Here is a 13788-nt window from a genome sequence, read left to right as displayed (position 1 = left end):
AACAGCAGAAATTAACACAACACTGTAAATCAACTATACTTCAACAAAATTAAAAAAAAATTCAACATGCAGCTAACAGATTTGGAGAAGACATTTGCAACACTGATATAAATGGTGATCGAAATATATAAGGATGTTTTATAAATCATTCAGAAAAAGATTAACAACCCAGTAAAAAAAACAGGCAAAGACGATGAACAAGAAATTTACAAAAGCGGAAACCTCAAATGTCCCGTGGAAAGGATGGTCACTAATGAAGAGAGAAATGCAAATTAGTGAATACACAGTTCAACAAAATGATACTGTTATATACCAATATCTTGACGAAAATGAAAAGGTCTGACAGTTACTTAATGTTGATAGATTGTATGGGTAAATGGGAACTCACAGACTGCCAATGGGGATATAAACTGGTACTTGTGTTTTGGAGAGCTATTAAATGGTACTGTTAAAAGTGCTTATACCACATGTGCACAGCATTTCTATTTGTTGGGGAGTTTTTTTTCCCCTTCCAGTTTTGTTGAGATATAGTTGACATACGGCACTGTATAAGTTTAAGGTGTACATCGTGAAATGATGACCACCTTAGATTTAGCGAATATCCATCATCTCATACAGTTACATTAAAGAAATAGAACCCTCAGAATGGGAGAAAATATTTGCAAATGAGGCAACTGACAAAGGATTAATCTCCAAAATTTATAAGCGGCTCATGCAGCTCAATAACAAAAAACCAAACAACCCAATCCAAAAATGGGCAGAAAACCTAAACAGACATTTCTCCAAAGAAGATATACAGACTGCCAACAAACACATGAAAGAATGCTCAACATCATTAATCATTAGAGAAATGCAAATCAAAACTACAATGAGATATCATCTCACACCAGTCAGAATGGCCATCATCAAAAAATCTAGAAACAATAAATGCTGGAGAGGGTGCAGAGAAAAGGGAACACTCTTGCACTGCTGGTGGGAATGTGAATTGGTACAGCCACTATGGAGAACAGTATGGAGGTTCCTTAAAAAACTACAAATAGAACTACCATATGACCCAACAATCCCACTACTGGGCATATACCCCGAGAAAACCATAATTCAAAGAGTCATGTACCAAAATGTTCATTGCAGCTCTATTTACAATAGCCCGGAGATGGAAACAACCTAAGTGTCCATCATCGGATGAATGGATAAAGAAGATGTGGCACATATATACAATGGAATATTACTCAGCCATAAAAAGAAATGAAATTGAGCTATTTGTAATGAGGTGGATGGACCTAGAGTCTGTCATACAGAGTGAAGTAAGTCAGAAAGAGAAAGACAAATACTGTATGTTAACACATATATATGGAATTTAAGGGAAAAAAATGTCATGAAGAACCTAGGGGTGACAGGAATCAAGACACAGACCTACTAGAGAATGGACTTGAGGATATGGGGAGGGGGAAGGGTGAGCTGTGACAAAGCGAGAGAGTGGCATGGACATATATACACTACCAAACGTAAGGTAGATAGCTAGTGGGAAGCAGCCGCATAGCACAGGGAGGTCAGCTCGGTGCTTTGTGACCGCCTGGAGGGTTGGGATAGGGAGGGTGGGAGGGAGGGAGACGCAAGAGGGAAGAGATATGGGAACATATGTATATGTATAACTGATTCACTTTGTTATAAAGCAGAAACTAACACACCATTGTAAAGCAATTATACTCCAATAAAGATGTAAACAAACAAACAAAAGAAATAGAGAAAAAATGTTTTTCCTTGTGATGAAAACTCAGGATTTACTCTCTTAACGACTTTCATACAATGTACAGCAGTTAATTATCTCTATCACATTGTACGTTACATCCCTAGTACTTATTTAACTTGTAACTGGAAGTTTGTACCTTTTGACCGCTTTCATCCAATTCCCCCTGGTATTTCTACTTTAGCGAATGTACCTTAAAGAAACGCTCAGATGTATCAAAAGGAGATGAGTGGGGATGTTTAGTGCCGCAGTGTTTGTCATAGTGAAAGACCCCATCAGTAGGGGAGAAGTTGTACAAGATATTCATGTATTCACATAATGCTTACACTCCGTGACAGTTAAGATGAATTAAGAGTTACATGTCTTACCACTAATGGATCTAAAAATTATAATGGCAAACGAAAAAATGTTGCCAACCTTATTTACATGTAGTATGAATCCATTTGTATAAACTGAAATACAAAACAGTCTAACAATACCCGTGTGTAGTGAACACACATCATGGAACCCACACGCCAGTGTCACGCAGTGGTTACCTCTGTGTGAGGAAGAGACATGTGACTTGGGGATGGGAACAAAGGGAACTTCAACTCTGTGAGGTTTCATTTGTTTTAAAAAAAAGACATGAAGCCAATATGACAGAATGCTGCAATTTGTTCATGTTGGGTGGTGAATATGTATGTGGCATTAATATACATGTAATAACACACGGGTGTTATTCTCCATGTGTTTCAGCATTTTTATTCATAACAAAAATTTAATGCAGAGGAGGGACAAAGGGTAGAATTATCTTAAAAAAAAGAGATCTGTGTGACTGTTATTAAGTGGATTCTGTTTAAGAATCCCTCTCAGCTTCCTATTGGCGATGAGGTCGTGTTTTGGGTTCTAAGATCTTGTATTCATTCCACAATATGTGCTGACACTTTTTTAAAAAAATTAATTATTTTTGGCTGTGTTGGGTCTTCATTGCTGTGCGCAGGCTTTCTCTAGTTGCGGCGAGCGGGGACTACTCTTCGTTGTGGTGTGTGGGCTTCTCATTGCGGTGGCTTCTCTTGTTGGAGAGCATGGGCTTTAGGTGCGTGGGCTTCAGTAGTTGTGGCTCGCGGGCTCTAGAGCACAGGCTCAGTAGTTGTGGCGCACGGGCTTAGTTGCTCCGTGGCACGTGGGATCTTCCTGGACCAGGGCTCGAACCCGTGTCCCCTGCATTGGCAGGCAGATTCTTAACCACTGTGCCACCAGGGAAGTCCCTAACACTTCTTTTTGACCCACCTCGTTCATGGACGAGGAAACAGGCTGCGGCTACTTCCTTAGATAAACTAGGCTTTAAAAGCCCTGAGCGTGCTGCGCGCTGTGTGGCTCCCAGGGCTGGCCTGCATCTCATCGGAAGGAAAACGTCAGGTAAGATCCCTTCCATTGCTTGGCCTCTCCTGCTTTGGTGTGACTTACTCCCTGGATGACTGTGAACCTTCCAAAGTCCCTAGCTTCCAAATCCCAGCCGTTGGAGAGATCAAAGTGTGTTCCTATAACCGGAGGAACCAGTTCACAGCAGGAAGACTGGCCTCAGGTTCCTGGGCACTGCCCAACCTCTGCAGGTGGAAACAAAGGGAGGGGCAGGAAAGAGTGGGTCTCCTGGCTGCCTGTGTCCCCATCTCCCTCAAAGGAGGTGAAGTCTCCTCCCTCCCTCCTGCCCTCACTGATGCCTGCACAGAGATACTACATGGGGTGACCCATCGATACTCCTAGATGAGCTTTGGCATTTGTTAAAAGCAAGACAACAGACCCCAATAAAGCCACTTATGCTAAGCCCCACGTCACCAAACCGAGACATAATTACAGTTTCCAGCCTCCCAGAACTGAACCCAGAGCAGTCAATCAGGAACCACCTGACCAGCACTAGTTACACAATCTGCCTGACAGACCCCTGCACTCCCTAAAGAAAAGTGACCTTGCAGTAACCAAGCCGCTTTTTTTGCCTAAAATAACTTCCTTAACCTGGCTCCCCCTGGCCTATCAAAGTCTCTCATTTTGTACAGCTAGACGGACGCTGCTAGACTTGACTCAGTTTCCTCAAATAAACTCTTACAATTTTTAATATTCCTCAGTTTATCTTTTAACAAGTTCTTGCAGACACAAAGGATGCCTTTGCAAGCCCATTTCCTCTCCTGGGCTGCTTTCCTTCCGGGGGTAACACCCCTCACGTTTAAGCATTTGAGTTCCTTTATTTGGGAAAATGAGCCTAAACCTGGCTCCCGGCACGAAGCTCACCAGCTCACGTTGTGAACAGCTATGCTGTCCCAGGGGAGTGCTAGCAGGCTGATTGCTTTCCCACCCTCGGCGGCCCCGCAGCATTGACTGTTCTCCCTGTAATGGCCTGGAAAAGACTTCCAGATCCCGGAGACTTTGCTTCCTCTTTCTTCAGTGTGAGTACCATATGCATCGACAGCTAAGCCCATGTTATGTTGGAGTCGAAGTCTGGTGATCTCTGGCAGTTTGAATGCAAATATGTCCTAAGTTGGCCCCATCTAAACAGGGTGCCTCCTAAAAGCCTAATGTCTCAAAACCACAAATAAAGGGAGGAGAGATTCGTGACAAGTCTCTCTCTCACACACAGTTCCTTCCCCGTATAGAATTTGACTTCCCAACAGCTGGTCTCTAGGTGTGTAGTTCTCAGGAACCACAGACCTCAGAGATGAGAATTGGCAGCTGAACTCTGAGCTGGGTGTGCAAGTGGCTTAGCTCTCTGCTTTCTGCATGATCTACAGAGAACACTCCCACTGCTTCTCGTTGTTCACCAAATCCCGAGGCTCATTCTGCTGTGGTAGAGGCAGGGCACTGGATGAGATGAGAAGCAGAACATTCTCTCAGCCCCTTGGTCCACTTACCCCTCCCTCCCTCCCTTCCATCCAACTTTCCATCCATTCATCCATCCTTCCTTCCCACATCCATACATCTATCCTTTTTTTCTTTCTTGTTTTAACCAGTTATTCTATTTTCAGTTCTCTGCTGGGCACTGAGGATACCAAAAAACCCCACCAAAACCCAAAAGCAACATCCCAAACAAACACAAATCCTGGCCCTGAAGGATCTGAGATCACTTCTCAGGGAGCAGACACAGGAACTGCAACTGGAAACAGGGCAGGTGAGGGTCATGAGCCCCAAACAGGAAGGAAGCTCCAACTCTACTCTTAGGAGGGAAAGAGAGAGATGACCTTGCTTCTGTTTCTCAGGTCTGGGGTTAATAAATACGATTGCATTCATTTTTATATCCATGGTGTTGTATAGTTTACAAAGCTTTATAAGGACTTGAATTATTGGCAGGAGTGAGTGTGAAGATGCAAAAGACTCATTGATGCAGTTTCTCTTGTTTCATACTTTTCTCCCAAACGCAGAAACAAGAGACTGAAGTTTAATTTTACACGTGTGAAGTGTTTACTCTAATCCCTTCTTATGCTTACTGTTTCCAAAGACCTGGAGGAGACTTTTACAAAGGGCCAGATTGGGCCACGCAGGGAGCAAGAGATTTTGCCTGTGAGCCTCTGGGGATCTATACCATGCAGAACACGGACAGATGATTAAAAAAACTGAAATTAATTGAGCTGTAGGAAAAAAAAATCATCACAAGCTACCTTCAAAGAATCTAATCATTACTTTTTCCCCCCCTTTTTTTCTGGAGAGTCAGAGGGGTCCCTTGCTTCTTTTAAAAAAGCAAAGAGTGTACAGCAAAAATAGGAGTTAGTTCTACTTAATAACCACCTGAAAAGGGATAAGGGTAGCACAGCGAGAGGGTGGAAGGTGGAGGCACGGAGGAGGGGAAAAGGAGAGAGAGCTAGTGGAAGATGGGTGGGGCACCGGGTCCTGCTTGTCGGGATTACCAGTTCTACCAACTGCCCTTGGCATCTCACAAGAGAAGACTGGCCAAAGCTCTCAGAACAGGCTGACAGTAGGGTGCTGTTTCTGACATATAGGGCACCGATTAGAGCAATATTACCTGCAAGGCTTGAGGACATCAACCTCCACACCTGTAAGCCAGGGAGCCACACCTGAAAGGCAGCCCCAGGATCAACTCCACATGCCTCTAAAACAAGGGCCGCACAATCGCGGAGACCTGATCAAACCGAATGACATTTCTAATCACAAGGAAACTAATCACGAGGAACCAGACGGGGGACTTTGGTTCTTAGTTGAACACATTGCTTTACAGAAACAAATATGACAAGCTCCCAGCCCAGCCTGCAACAACGTGTTCCTTTGTGTTTTAGAAACATGTAATCGGTTTAACTGATTGCCTGTGATGGTTAGAGCATCCTGCTAGGGTCTGCCCTGGTCACAGAAGAATAAAACCCAAAGCAAGGCAGCCAGCTGACTGCAAACTCGAGGGCTCTGCTCAGGGCTGTGGGGACACTGCTCGGGGAGGGGCCGTCACCCACAAATGGAAGCATGACGGAGTCCAAAGGCTGGATGGTGAAGGATGAGGACCGAATGCACTCGAGACTAAACAAAACAATTTCAAAGACAGGCATTTGGTTTATATTGAAATTGAGAGAAAGCAGGAGGAGGAAACCTTTACCGAGATGCCCAAGGCACTTCTGGTTTTAGAAGTTTGTAACATGGGTTGTCCCACCGATGTGACTTTAAACGGAGGTGGTGCCTTTTGTCACAGGTATGCCTCCAGGACTCCTGTGAGTCACCTGCAAGTCCAGTTTGGTGCCCCAAATGGGAGAAGAGTGGGAGAGAGAAAACGAATAATGAGAGAGAGGAAAATAAATTTCTAAGTTATTGGGCAAAAGTTGGATGAGAAAGAAACAAGTTAGGGGTGAAAGAGATGTTGAAAACTTGTCCCAGCAGAGTTTGGTTACTACCTGGAGTAACAATCAGGGGTGGGAGGCCTCGGGGTGGATTGGGAGGAAGGGATTCTATGAAGAATGTGATGGTTAATTTTATGGGTCAGTTTGACTGGGCCAAGGGATGCCAGGTAGCAGGTTCGACATTATTCTGGGGTGTCTGTGAGGTTCTCTTTGCAAGAGATGAGCATTTGAATCAGTAGAGTAAGAAGACCACTGTCGAGTAAAGAAGATGACTATCCTCAATGTGTGGGCACCATCCAATCCTTCGATGGCCGGGAGAGAACAAAGACGGGGAGGAGGGGACGTCTACTCTCTGCCTGACTGCTGAGCTGGACGTGGGCTTTCTCCTGCCCTCTGACTGGGACTTACACTATTGGTGTCTCTGGTCCCCAGGCCTCCAGGTTTGGACTGAAATACACCACCAGCTCCCTGGGTCTCCAGCTTGCAGACAGATGGTGGGACTTTCTGCCTCCATAATCGAGTGAGCTCTGTGTGATAAGTCCCCTGCTCTCTGTCTGCATGGATATGCATATCCCATTGGTTCTGTTTCCGGGGAGAACCTTGACTAACACAAGAAAGGAGTATTTTGCAAATCTGATGGTCGTGATTCAACATGGTGGTGTCTATTGAACATAAACTTAGGACACACCATTTGCCAAGCAAAAATGTGGCTTAAAAATCGGCATTTATTAAAATATGTAGCATAGTCTGCTACCTACTAAGCACTGTCTTCCGTCAGGGAGTAATGCCTGAAAGCAGCTAGGCTGGCATTTCCAGGGTTGGGGTCAAACGGACCTAAAATATCCAGTCCCACACCCTGATCTGCCAGGAAGGAGATAGAGGTGATCATGGGCTTTCCTCAGCTTCTGTTCCAGTGGTTCCCAAACTTTTGCATGGATCTGAGTCACCTGGGAGGTTTGTTAAAACAGACTGCTGGGCCCCCAACCCCAGAGAACCTGATTCAGTCGGTCTGGGGTAAGGTCCAAAAATCTGCATTTCCAGTAGGTTCCAGGGGAACGCGGCTGCTGCTGGAGGGGTGTCGGGAAGACCCACACTTTGGGGACCACTGCTCTGCCTGCTGCGGTTTCCTCTTCACCAGGCTCTCGGATTTTAGCTTCTAGGCCCTGTTTAGTGAAATGTCCTTGACGTCTAGTACTTTAGGGAGATGTATGCAGCCTCGCGATGCCAGGCACAGCTGAGGCCATTTGCTGTCGTGGACCGTGCTCCGTGCTTTCTGGAGGAATCGCAGGGAGCCAGGCTTCTGAGGCTGCAGTCCTTGGAACGTTGATTCCCGGCTCCTGGCTACAAAGAATAACACTTTCTCTCTGCTGCCGTCTGTGTTGACTTCCAGATGCAGCCAAGCGTCTGAACCTCAGGAATACGCTGTAAGTGTATGGACTTGGTGCGGACAGATGGCTCTGATCACAGCCCCGGTGTGAATCATTATTTCCCTCAGGATGTTCCTTCCAATGGCTGAAGGAAGTGACAGATGACTGGAAGAGATCCAGAGACGTTGCATAAATCTCTGTCTTACCAGTGAACGAGGGCAGGCCACCGTGGATTGAGTTTCCTCTGGTGTTTTTTATATTTCCAAGTGAATCCAGGCCCCTGGTAAAGCCTGGCCCTTGAGCAGCTTCATAAAGTAAAGGAGAGGGCGTGCTGCCATTTTCTGCACTGAAAACAGCAGAATAAAACTGTAACTTGGGGAGCGGCTGCATCCGAGTGCATGGCAGGATGGGGATGCTTCTCTCCCTTCTGGGGATTTGCCAGACTGAACCCTCAGCTGCACCTTATTTCCTCAGGAGGTCCTTTTGCCCAAACTGGGACATCTGGTCCTCTTAGGAGATCAGAATGCCCACCTGGGCTGGTTCCTGGGGGGGACACTGAGGAAGGCAGGTACCCGGGGTCAGGAGTATTTCTCGTGGTGCTCAGGAAGCTACAGCCAGAGTGGGGACCCAGCCCCTGCCCAGTGCAGGCAGGACTTTTTTTTTTCTGTTATAGTTTTTTTTTTTTTTATTCAAACAGAAAGTCACAAAAATTATAATCATCCTCATCAGTTCACTCAGTGCCATGTAATTAATTTTTTTTCATCTTGATCTTTTGTTAGCACTTTTATGAATTCATCAGTTTTCCATTAGAGTTCTGAAAATGCTTATTCATTCAGTTCAGCAGTATAGTCAGTTACCAGAAACCTGTACTTGTCAGAGTCTTTTCCATGAATTCCTTGAAGATGAAACCCTTTTATAGGAACATTTTTGCAAAAGCATCAGAGTACACCCAGAACTGTCTGTAATTGACAAAAGACTTAAAAATGACCATGGTTAAAGATTTAATGAAAGTTCATAATAATGCAATTGACAAGGAAATTTAGTTATTTCTGAGATATACATTTTAAAATAATAACTAGAACTATGACTTATAACATTATACCAGAACATATAAGATTTTTAGGAATTTCATGTAACGTCTGAAACATTTATATTCACATATTTCCATACAAATAACCCAAAGAAAGTTTAGTACTAGTTTTGTTTTCTTTCTAATTTTGTTTTATTTACATTTTTATACAGTACTTATTACAGTTATTAGTCATCAATTTTTTTTTTTTTTTTTTTGGTGCGGTACGCGGGCCTCTCACTGCGGCAGCCTCTCCCATTGCGGAACACAGGCTTCGGACGCGCAGGCTCAGCGGCCATGGCTCACGGGCCCAGCCGCTCCACGGCATGTGGGATCTTCCTGGACCGGGGCACGAACCCGTGTCCCCTGCATCGGCAGGCGGACTCTCAACCACTGCGCCACCAGGGAAGACCTAGTCATCAATTTTATACACATCAGTGTATACATGTCAATCCCAATTGCCCAATTCATCACACCCCCACCCCCACTCTCCCGCGGCTTTCCTCCCTTGGTGTCCATACGTTTGTTCTCTATATCTGTGTCTCAACTTCTGCCCTGCAAACCGGTTCATCTGTACCATTTTTCTAGGTTCCACATACATGCGTTAATATACGATATTTGTTTTTCTCTCTGACTTACTTCACTCTGTATGACAGTCTCTAGGTCCATCCACGTCTCAACAAATGACCCAATTTTGTTCCTTTTAATGGCTGAGTAATGTTCCATTGTATATATGTACCACACCTTCTTTATCCATTCGTCTGTCAATGGGCATTTAGGTTGCTTCCGTGACCTGGCTATTGTAAATAGTGCTGCAGTGAACATTGGGGTGCACGTGTCTTTTTGAATTATGGTTTTCTCTGGGCATATGCCCAGTAGTGGGATTGCTGGATCATATGGTAATTCTAGTTTTAGTTTTTTAAGGAACCTCCATACCGCTCTCCATAGTGGCTGTATCAATTTACATTCCCATCAACAGTGCGAGAGGGTTCCCTTTTCTCCACACCCTCTCCAGCATTTGTTGTTTGTAGATTTTCTGATGATGCACGTTCTAACTGGTGTGAGGTGATACCTCACTGTAGTTTTGATTTGCACTTCTCTAATAATTAGTGATGTTGAGCAGCTTTTCATGTGCTTCTTGGCCATCTGTATGTCCTCTTTGGAGAAATGTCTATTTAGGTCTTCTGCCCATTTTTGGATTGGGTTGTTTGTTTCTTTAATATTGAGCTGCATGAGCTGTTTATGTATTTTGGAGATTAATCCTTTGTCTGATGATTCGTTTGCAAATATTTTCTCCCATTCTGAGGGTTGTATTTTCATCTTGTTTATGGTTTCCTTTGCTGTGCAAAAGCTCTGAAGTTTCATTAGGTCCCATTTGTTTATTTTTGTTTTTATTTCCATTATTCTAGGAGATGGATCAAAAAAAGATCTTGCTGTGATTTATGTCACAGAGTGTTCTTCCTATGTTTTCCTCTAAGAGTTTTATAGTGTCCGGTCTTACATTTAGGTCTCTAATCCATTTTGAGTTTATTTCTGTGCTTGGTGTGAGGGAGTGTTCTAATTTCCTTCTTTAACATGTAGCTGTCCAGTTTTCCCAGCACCACTTATTGAAGAGACTGTCTTTTCTCCATTATATACCCTTGCCTCCTTTGTCATAGATTAGTTGACCATAGGTGTGTGGGTTTAATCTCTGGGCTTCCTATCCTGTTCCATTGATCTACGTTTCTGTTTTTGTGCCAGTACCATATTGTCTTGATTACTGTAGCTTTGTAGTATAGTCTGAAGTCAGGGAGTCTGATTCCTCCAGCTCCATTTTTTTCCCTGAAGACTGCTTTGGCTATTCGGGGTCTTCTGTGGCTCCATACAAATTTTAAGATTTTTTGTTCTAGCTCTGTAAAAAATTCCATTGGTAATCTGATAGGGATTGCATTGAATCTGTAGATTGTTTTGGGTAGCATAGTCATTTTCACATATTGATTCTTCCAATCCAAGAACATGGCATATCTCTCCATCTGTTGGTATTATCTTTAATTTCTTTCATCAGTGTCTTATAGTTTTCTGCATACAGGTCTTTTGTTTCCCTAGGTAGGTTTATTCCTAGGTATTTTATTCTTTTTGTTGCAATGGTAAATGGGAGTGTTTCCTTAATTTCTCTTTCAGATTTTTCATCATTAGTGTATAGGAATGCAAGAGATTTCTGTGCATTAATTTTGTATCCTGCAGCTTTACCAAATTCATTGATTAGCTCTAGTAGTTTTCTGGTGGCATTTTTAGGATTCTCCAAGTATAGTATCATGTCATCTGCAAACAGTGACAGATTTACTTCTTCTTTTCCAATTTGTATTCCTTTTATTTCTTTTTCTTCTCTGATTACCATGGCTAGGACTTCCAAAGCTATGTTGAATAATAGTGGTGAGAGTGGACATCCTTGTCTTGTTCCTGATCTTAGAGGAAATGCTTTCAGTCTTTCACCATTGAGAATGATGTTTGCTGTGGGTTTGTGGTATATGGCCTTTATTATGTTGAGGTGGGTTCCCTCTATGCCCACTTTCTGGAGAGTTTTTATCATAAATGGGTGTTGAATTTTGTCAAAAGCTTTTTCTGCATCTATTGAGATGATGATATGGCTTTTATTCTTCAATTTGTTAATATGGTGTATCATATTGATTGATTTGTGTATATTGAAGAATCCTTGCATCCCTGGAATAAATCCCACTTGACTGTGGTGTATGATCCTTTTAATGTGTTGTTGGATTCTGTTTGCTAGTATTCTGTTGAGAATTTTTGCATCTATATTCATCAGTGATATTGGTCTGTAATTTTCTTTTTTTGTAGTATCTTAGTCTGGTTTTGGTATCAGGGTGATGGTGGCCTCACAGAATGAGTTTGGGAGTGTTCCTTCCTCTAAAATTTTTTGGAAGAGTTTGAGAAGGATGGGTGTTAGCTATTCTCTAAATGTTTGACAGAATTCACCTATGAAGCCAACCGGGCCCGGACTTCCGTTTGTTGGAAGATTTTTAATCACAGTTTCAATTTCATTACTTGTGATTGGTCCGTTCATATTTTCTACTTCTTCCTGGTTCAGTCTTGGAAGTTTATACCTTTCGAAGAATTTGTCCATTTCTTCCAGGTTGTCCATTTTATTGGCATAGAGTTGCTTGTAGTAGTCTCTTATGCTTTGTATTTCTGCACTGTCTGTTGTAACTTCTCCTTTTTCATTTCTAATTTTATTGATTTGAGTCCTCTCCCTCTTTTTCTTGATGAGTCTGGCTAATGGTTTATTAATTTTGTTTATCCTCTCAAAGAACCAGCTTTTAGTTTTATTGACCTTTGTTATTGTTTTCTTTGTTTCTATTTCATTTATTTCTGATCTGATCTTTATGATTTCTTTCCTTCTGCTAACTTTGGGTTTTGTTTGTTCTTCTTTCTCTAGTTCCTTTAGGTGTAAGGTTAGATTGTTTATTTGAGATTTTTCTTGTTTCTTGAGGTAGGCTTGTAGAGCTATAAACTTCCCTCTTAGAACTGCTTTTGCTGCATCCCATACGTTTTGGATCGTTGTGTTTTCATTGTCATTTGTCTCTAGGTATTTTCTGATTTCCTCTTTGATTTCTTCAGTGATCTCTTGGTTATTTAGTAACGTATTGTTTAGCCTCCATATGTTTGTGTTTTTTACATTTTTTCCCTGTAATTCATTTCTAATCTCATAGCACTGTGGTCAGAAAAGATGCTTGATATGATTTCAATTTTCCTAAATTTACTGAGGCTTGATTTGTGACCCAAGATGTGATCTCTCCTGGAGAATGTTCCATGCACACTTGAGAAGAAAGTGTAATCTGTTTTTGGATGGAATGTCCTATAAATATCAATTAAGTCTATCTGGTCTATTGTGTCATTTAAAGCTTCTGTTTCCTTATTTATTTTCATTTGGGATGATCTGTCCATTGGTGTGAGGTGTTAAAGTCCCTCACTATTATTGTCTTACTGTCGATTTCCTCTTTTATAGCTATTAACAGTTGCCTTATGTATTGAGGTGCTCCTATGTTGGGTGCATATATATTTATAATTGTTATATCTTCTTCTTGGATTGATCCCTTTATATTATGTAGCGTCCTTCCTTGTCTCTTGTAACTTTCTTTATTTTAAAGTCTATTTTATCTGATATGAGTATTGTTACTCCAGCTTTCTTTTGATTTCCATTTCATGGAATATCTTTTTCCATCCCCTCACTTTCAGTCTGTATATGTCCCTAGGTCTGAAGTGGGTCTCTTGTGGACAGCATATGTATGGGTCTTGTTTTTGTATACATTCAGCAAGCCTGTGTCTTTTGGTTGGAGCATTTAATCCATTCACGCTTAAGGTAATTATTGCTATGTATGTTCCTATGACCATTTTCTTAATTGTTTTGGGTTTGTTTTCGTAGGTCCTTTTCTTCTCTTGTGTTTCCCATTTAGAGAAGTTCCTTTAGCATTTGTTGTAGAGCTGGTTTGCTGGTGCTGAATTCTCTTAGCTTTTGCTTGTCTGTAAAGCTTTTGATTTCTCCATCGAATCTGAATGAGATCCTTGCTGGGTAGAGTAATCTTGGTTGTAGGTTCTTCCCTTTCATCACTTTAAGTATATCATGCCACTCCCTTCTGGCTTGTAGAGTTCCTGCTGAGAAATCAGCTGTTAACCTTATGGGCGTTCCCTTGTATGTTATTTGTCATTTTTCCCTTGCTGCTTTCAAGAATTTTTCTTTGTCTTTAATTTTTGCCAATATGATTACTATGTGTCTCGGCATGTTTCTCCTTGGGTTTATCCTGT

The sequence above is a fragment of the Grampus griseus genome (assembly GCF_964374135.1).
Source record: "Grampus griseus genome assembly, chromosome: 2".
In the NCBI taxonomy this organism is placed as follows: Eukaryota; Metazoa; Chordata; class Mammalia; order Artiodactyla; family Delphinidae; genus Grampus; species Grampus griseus.
Note: the sequence above shows the minus strand (reverse complement) of the source record.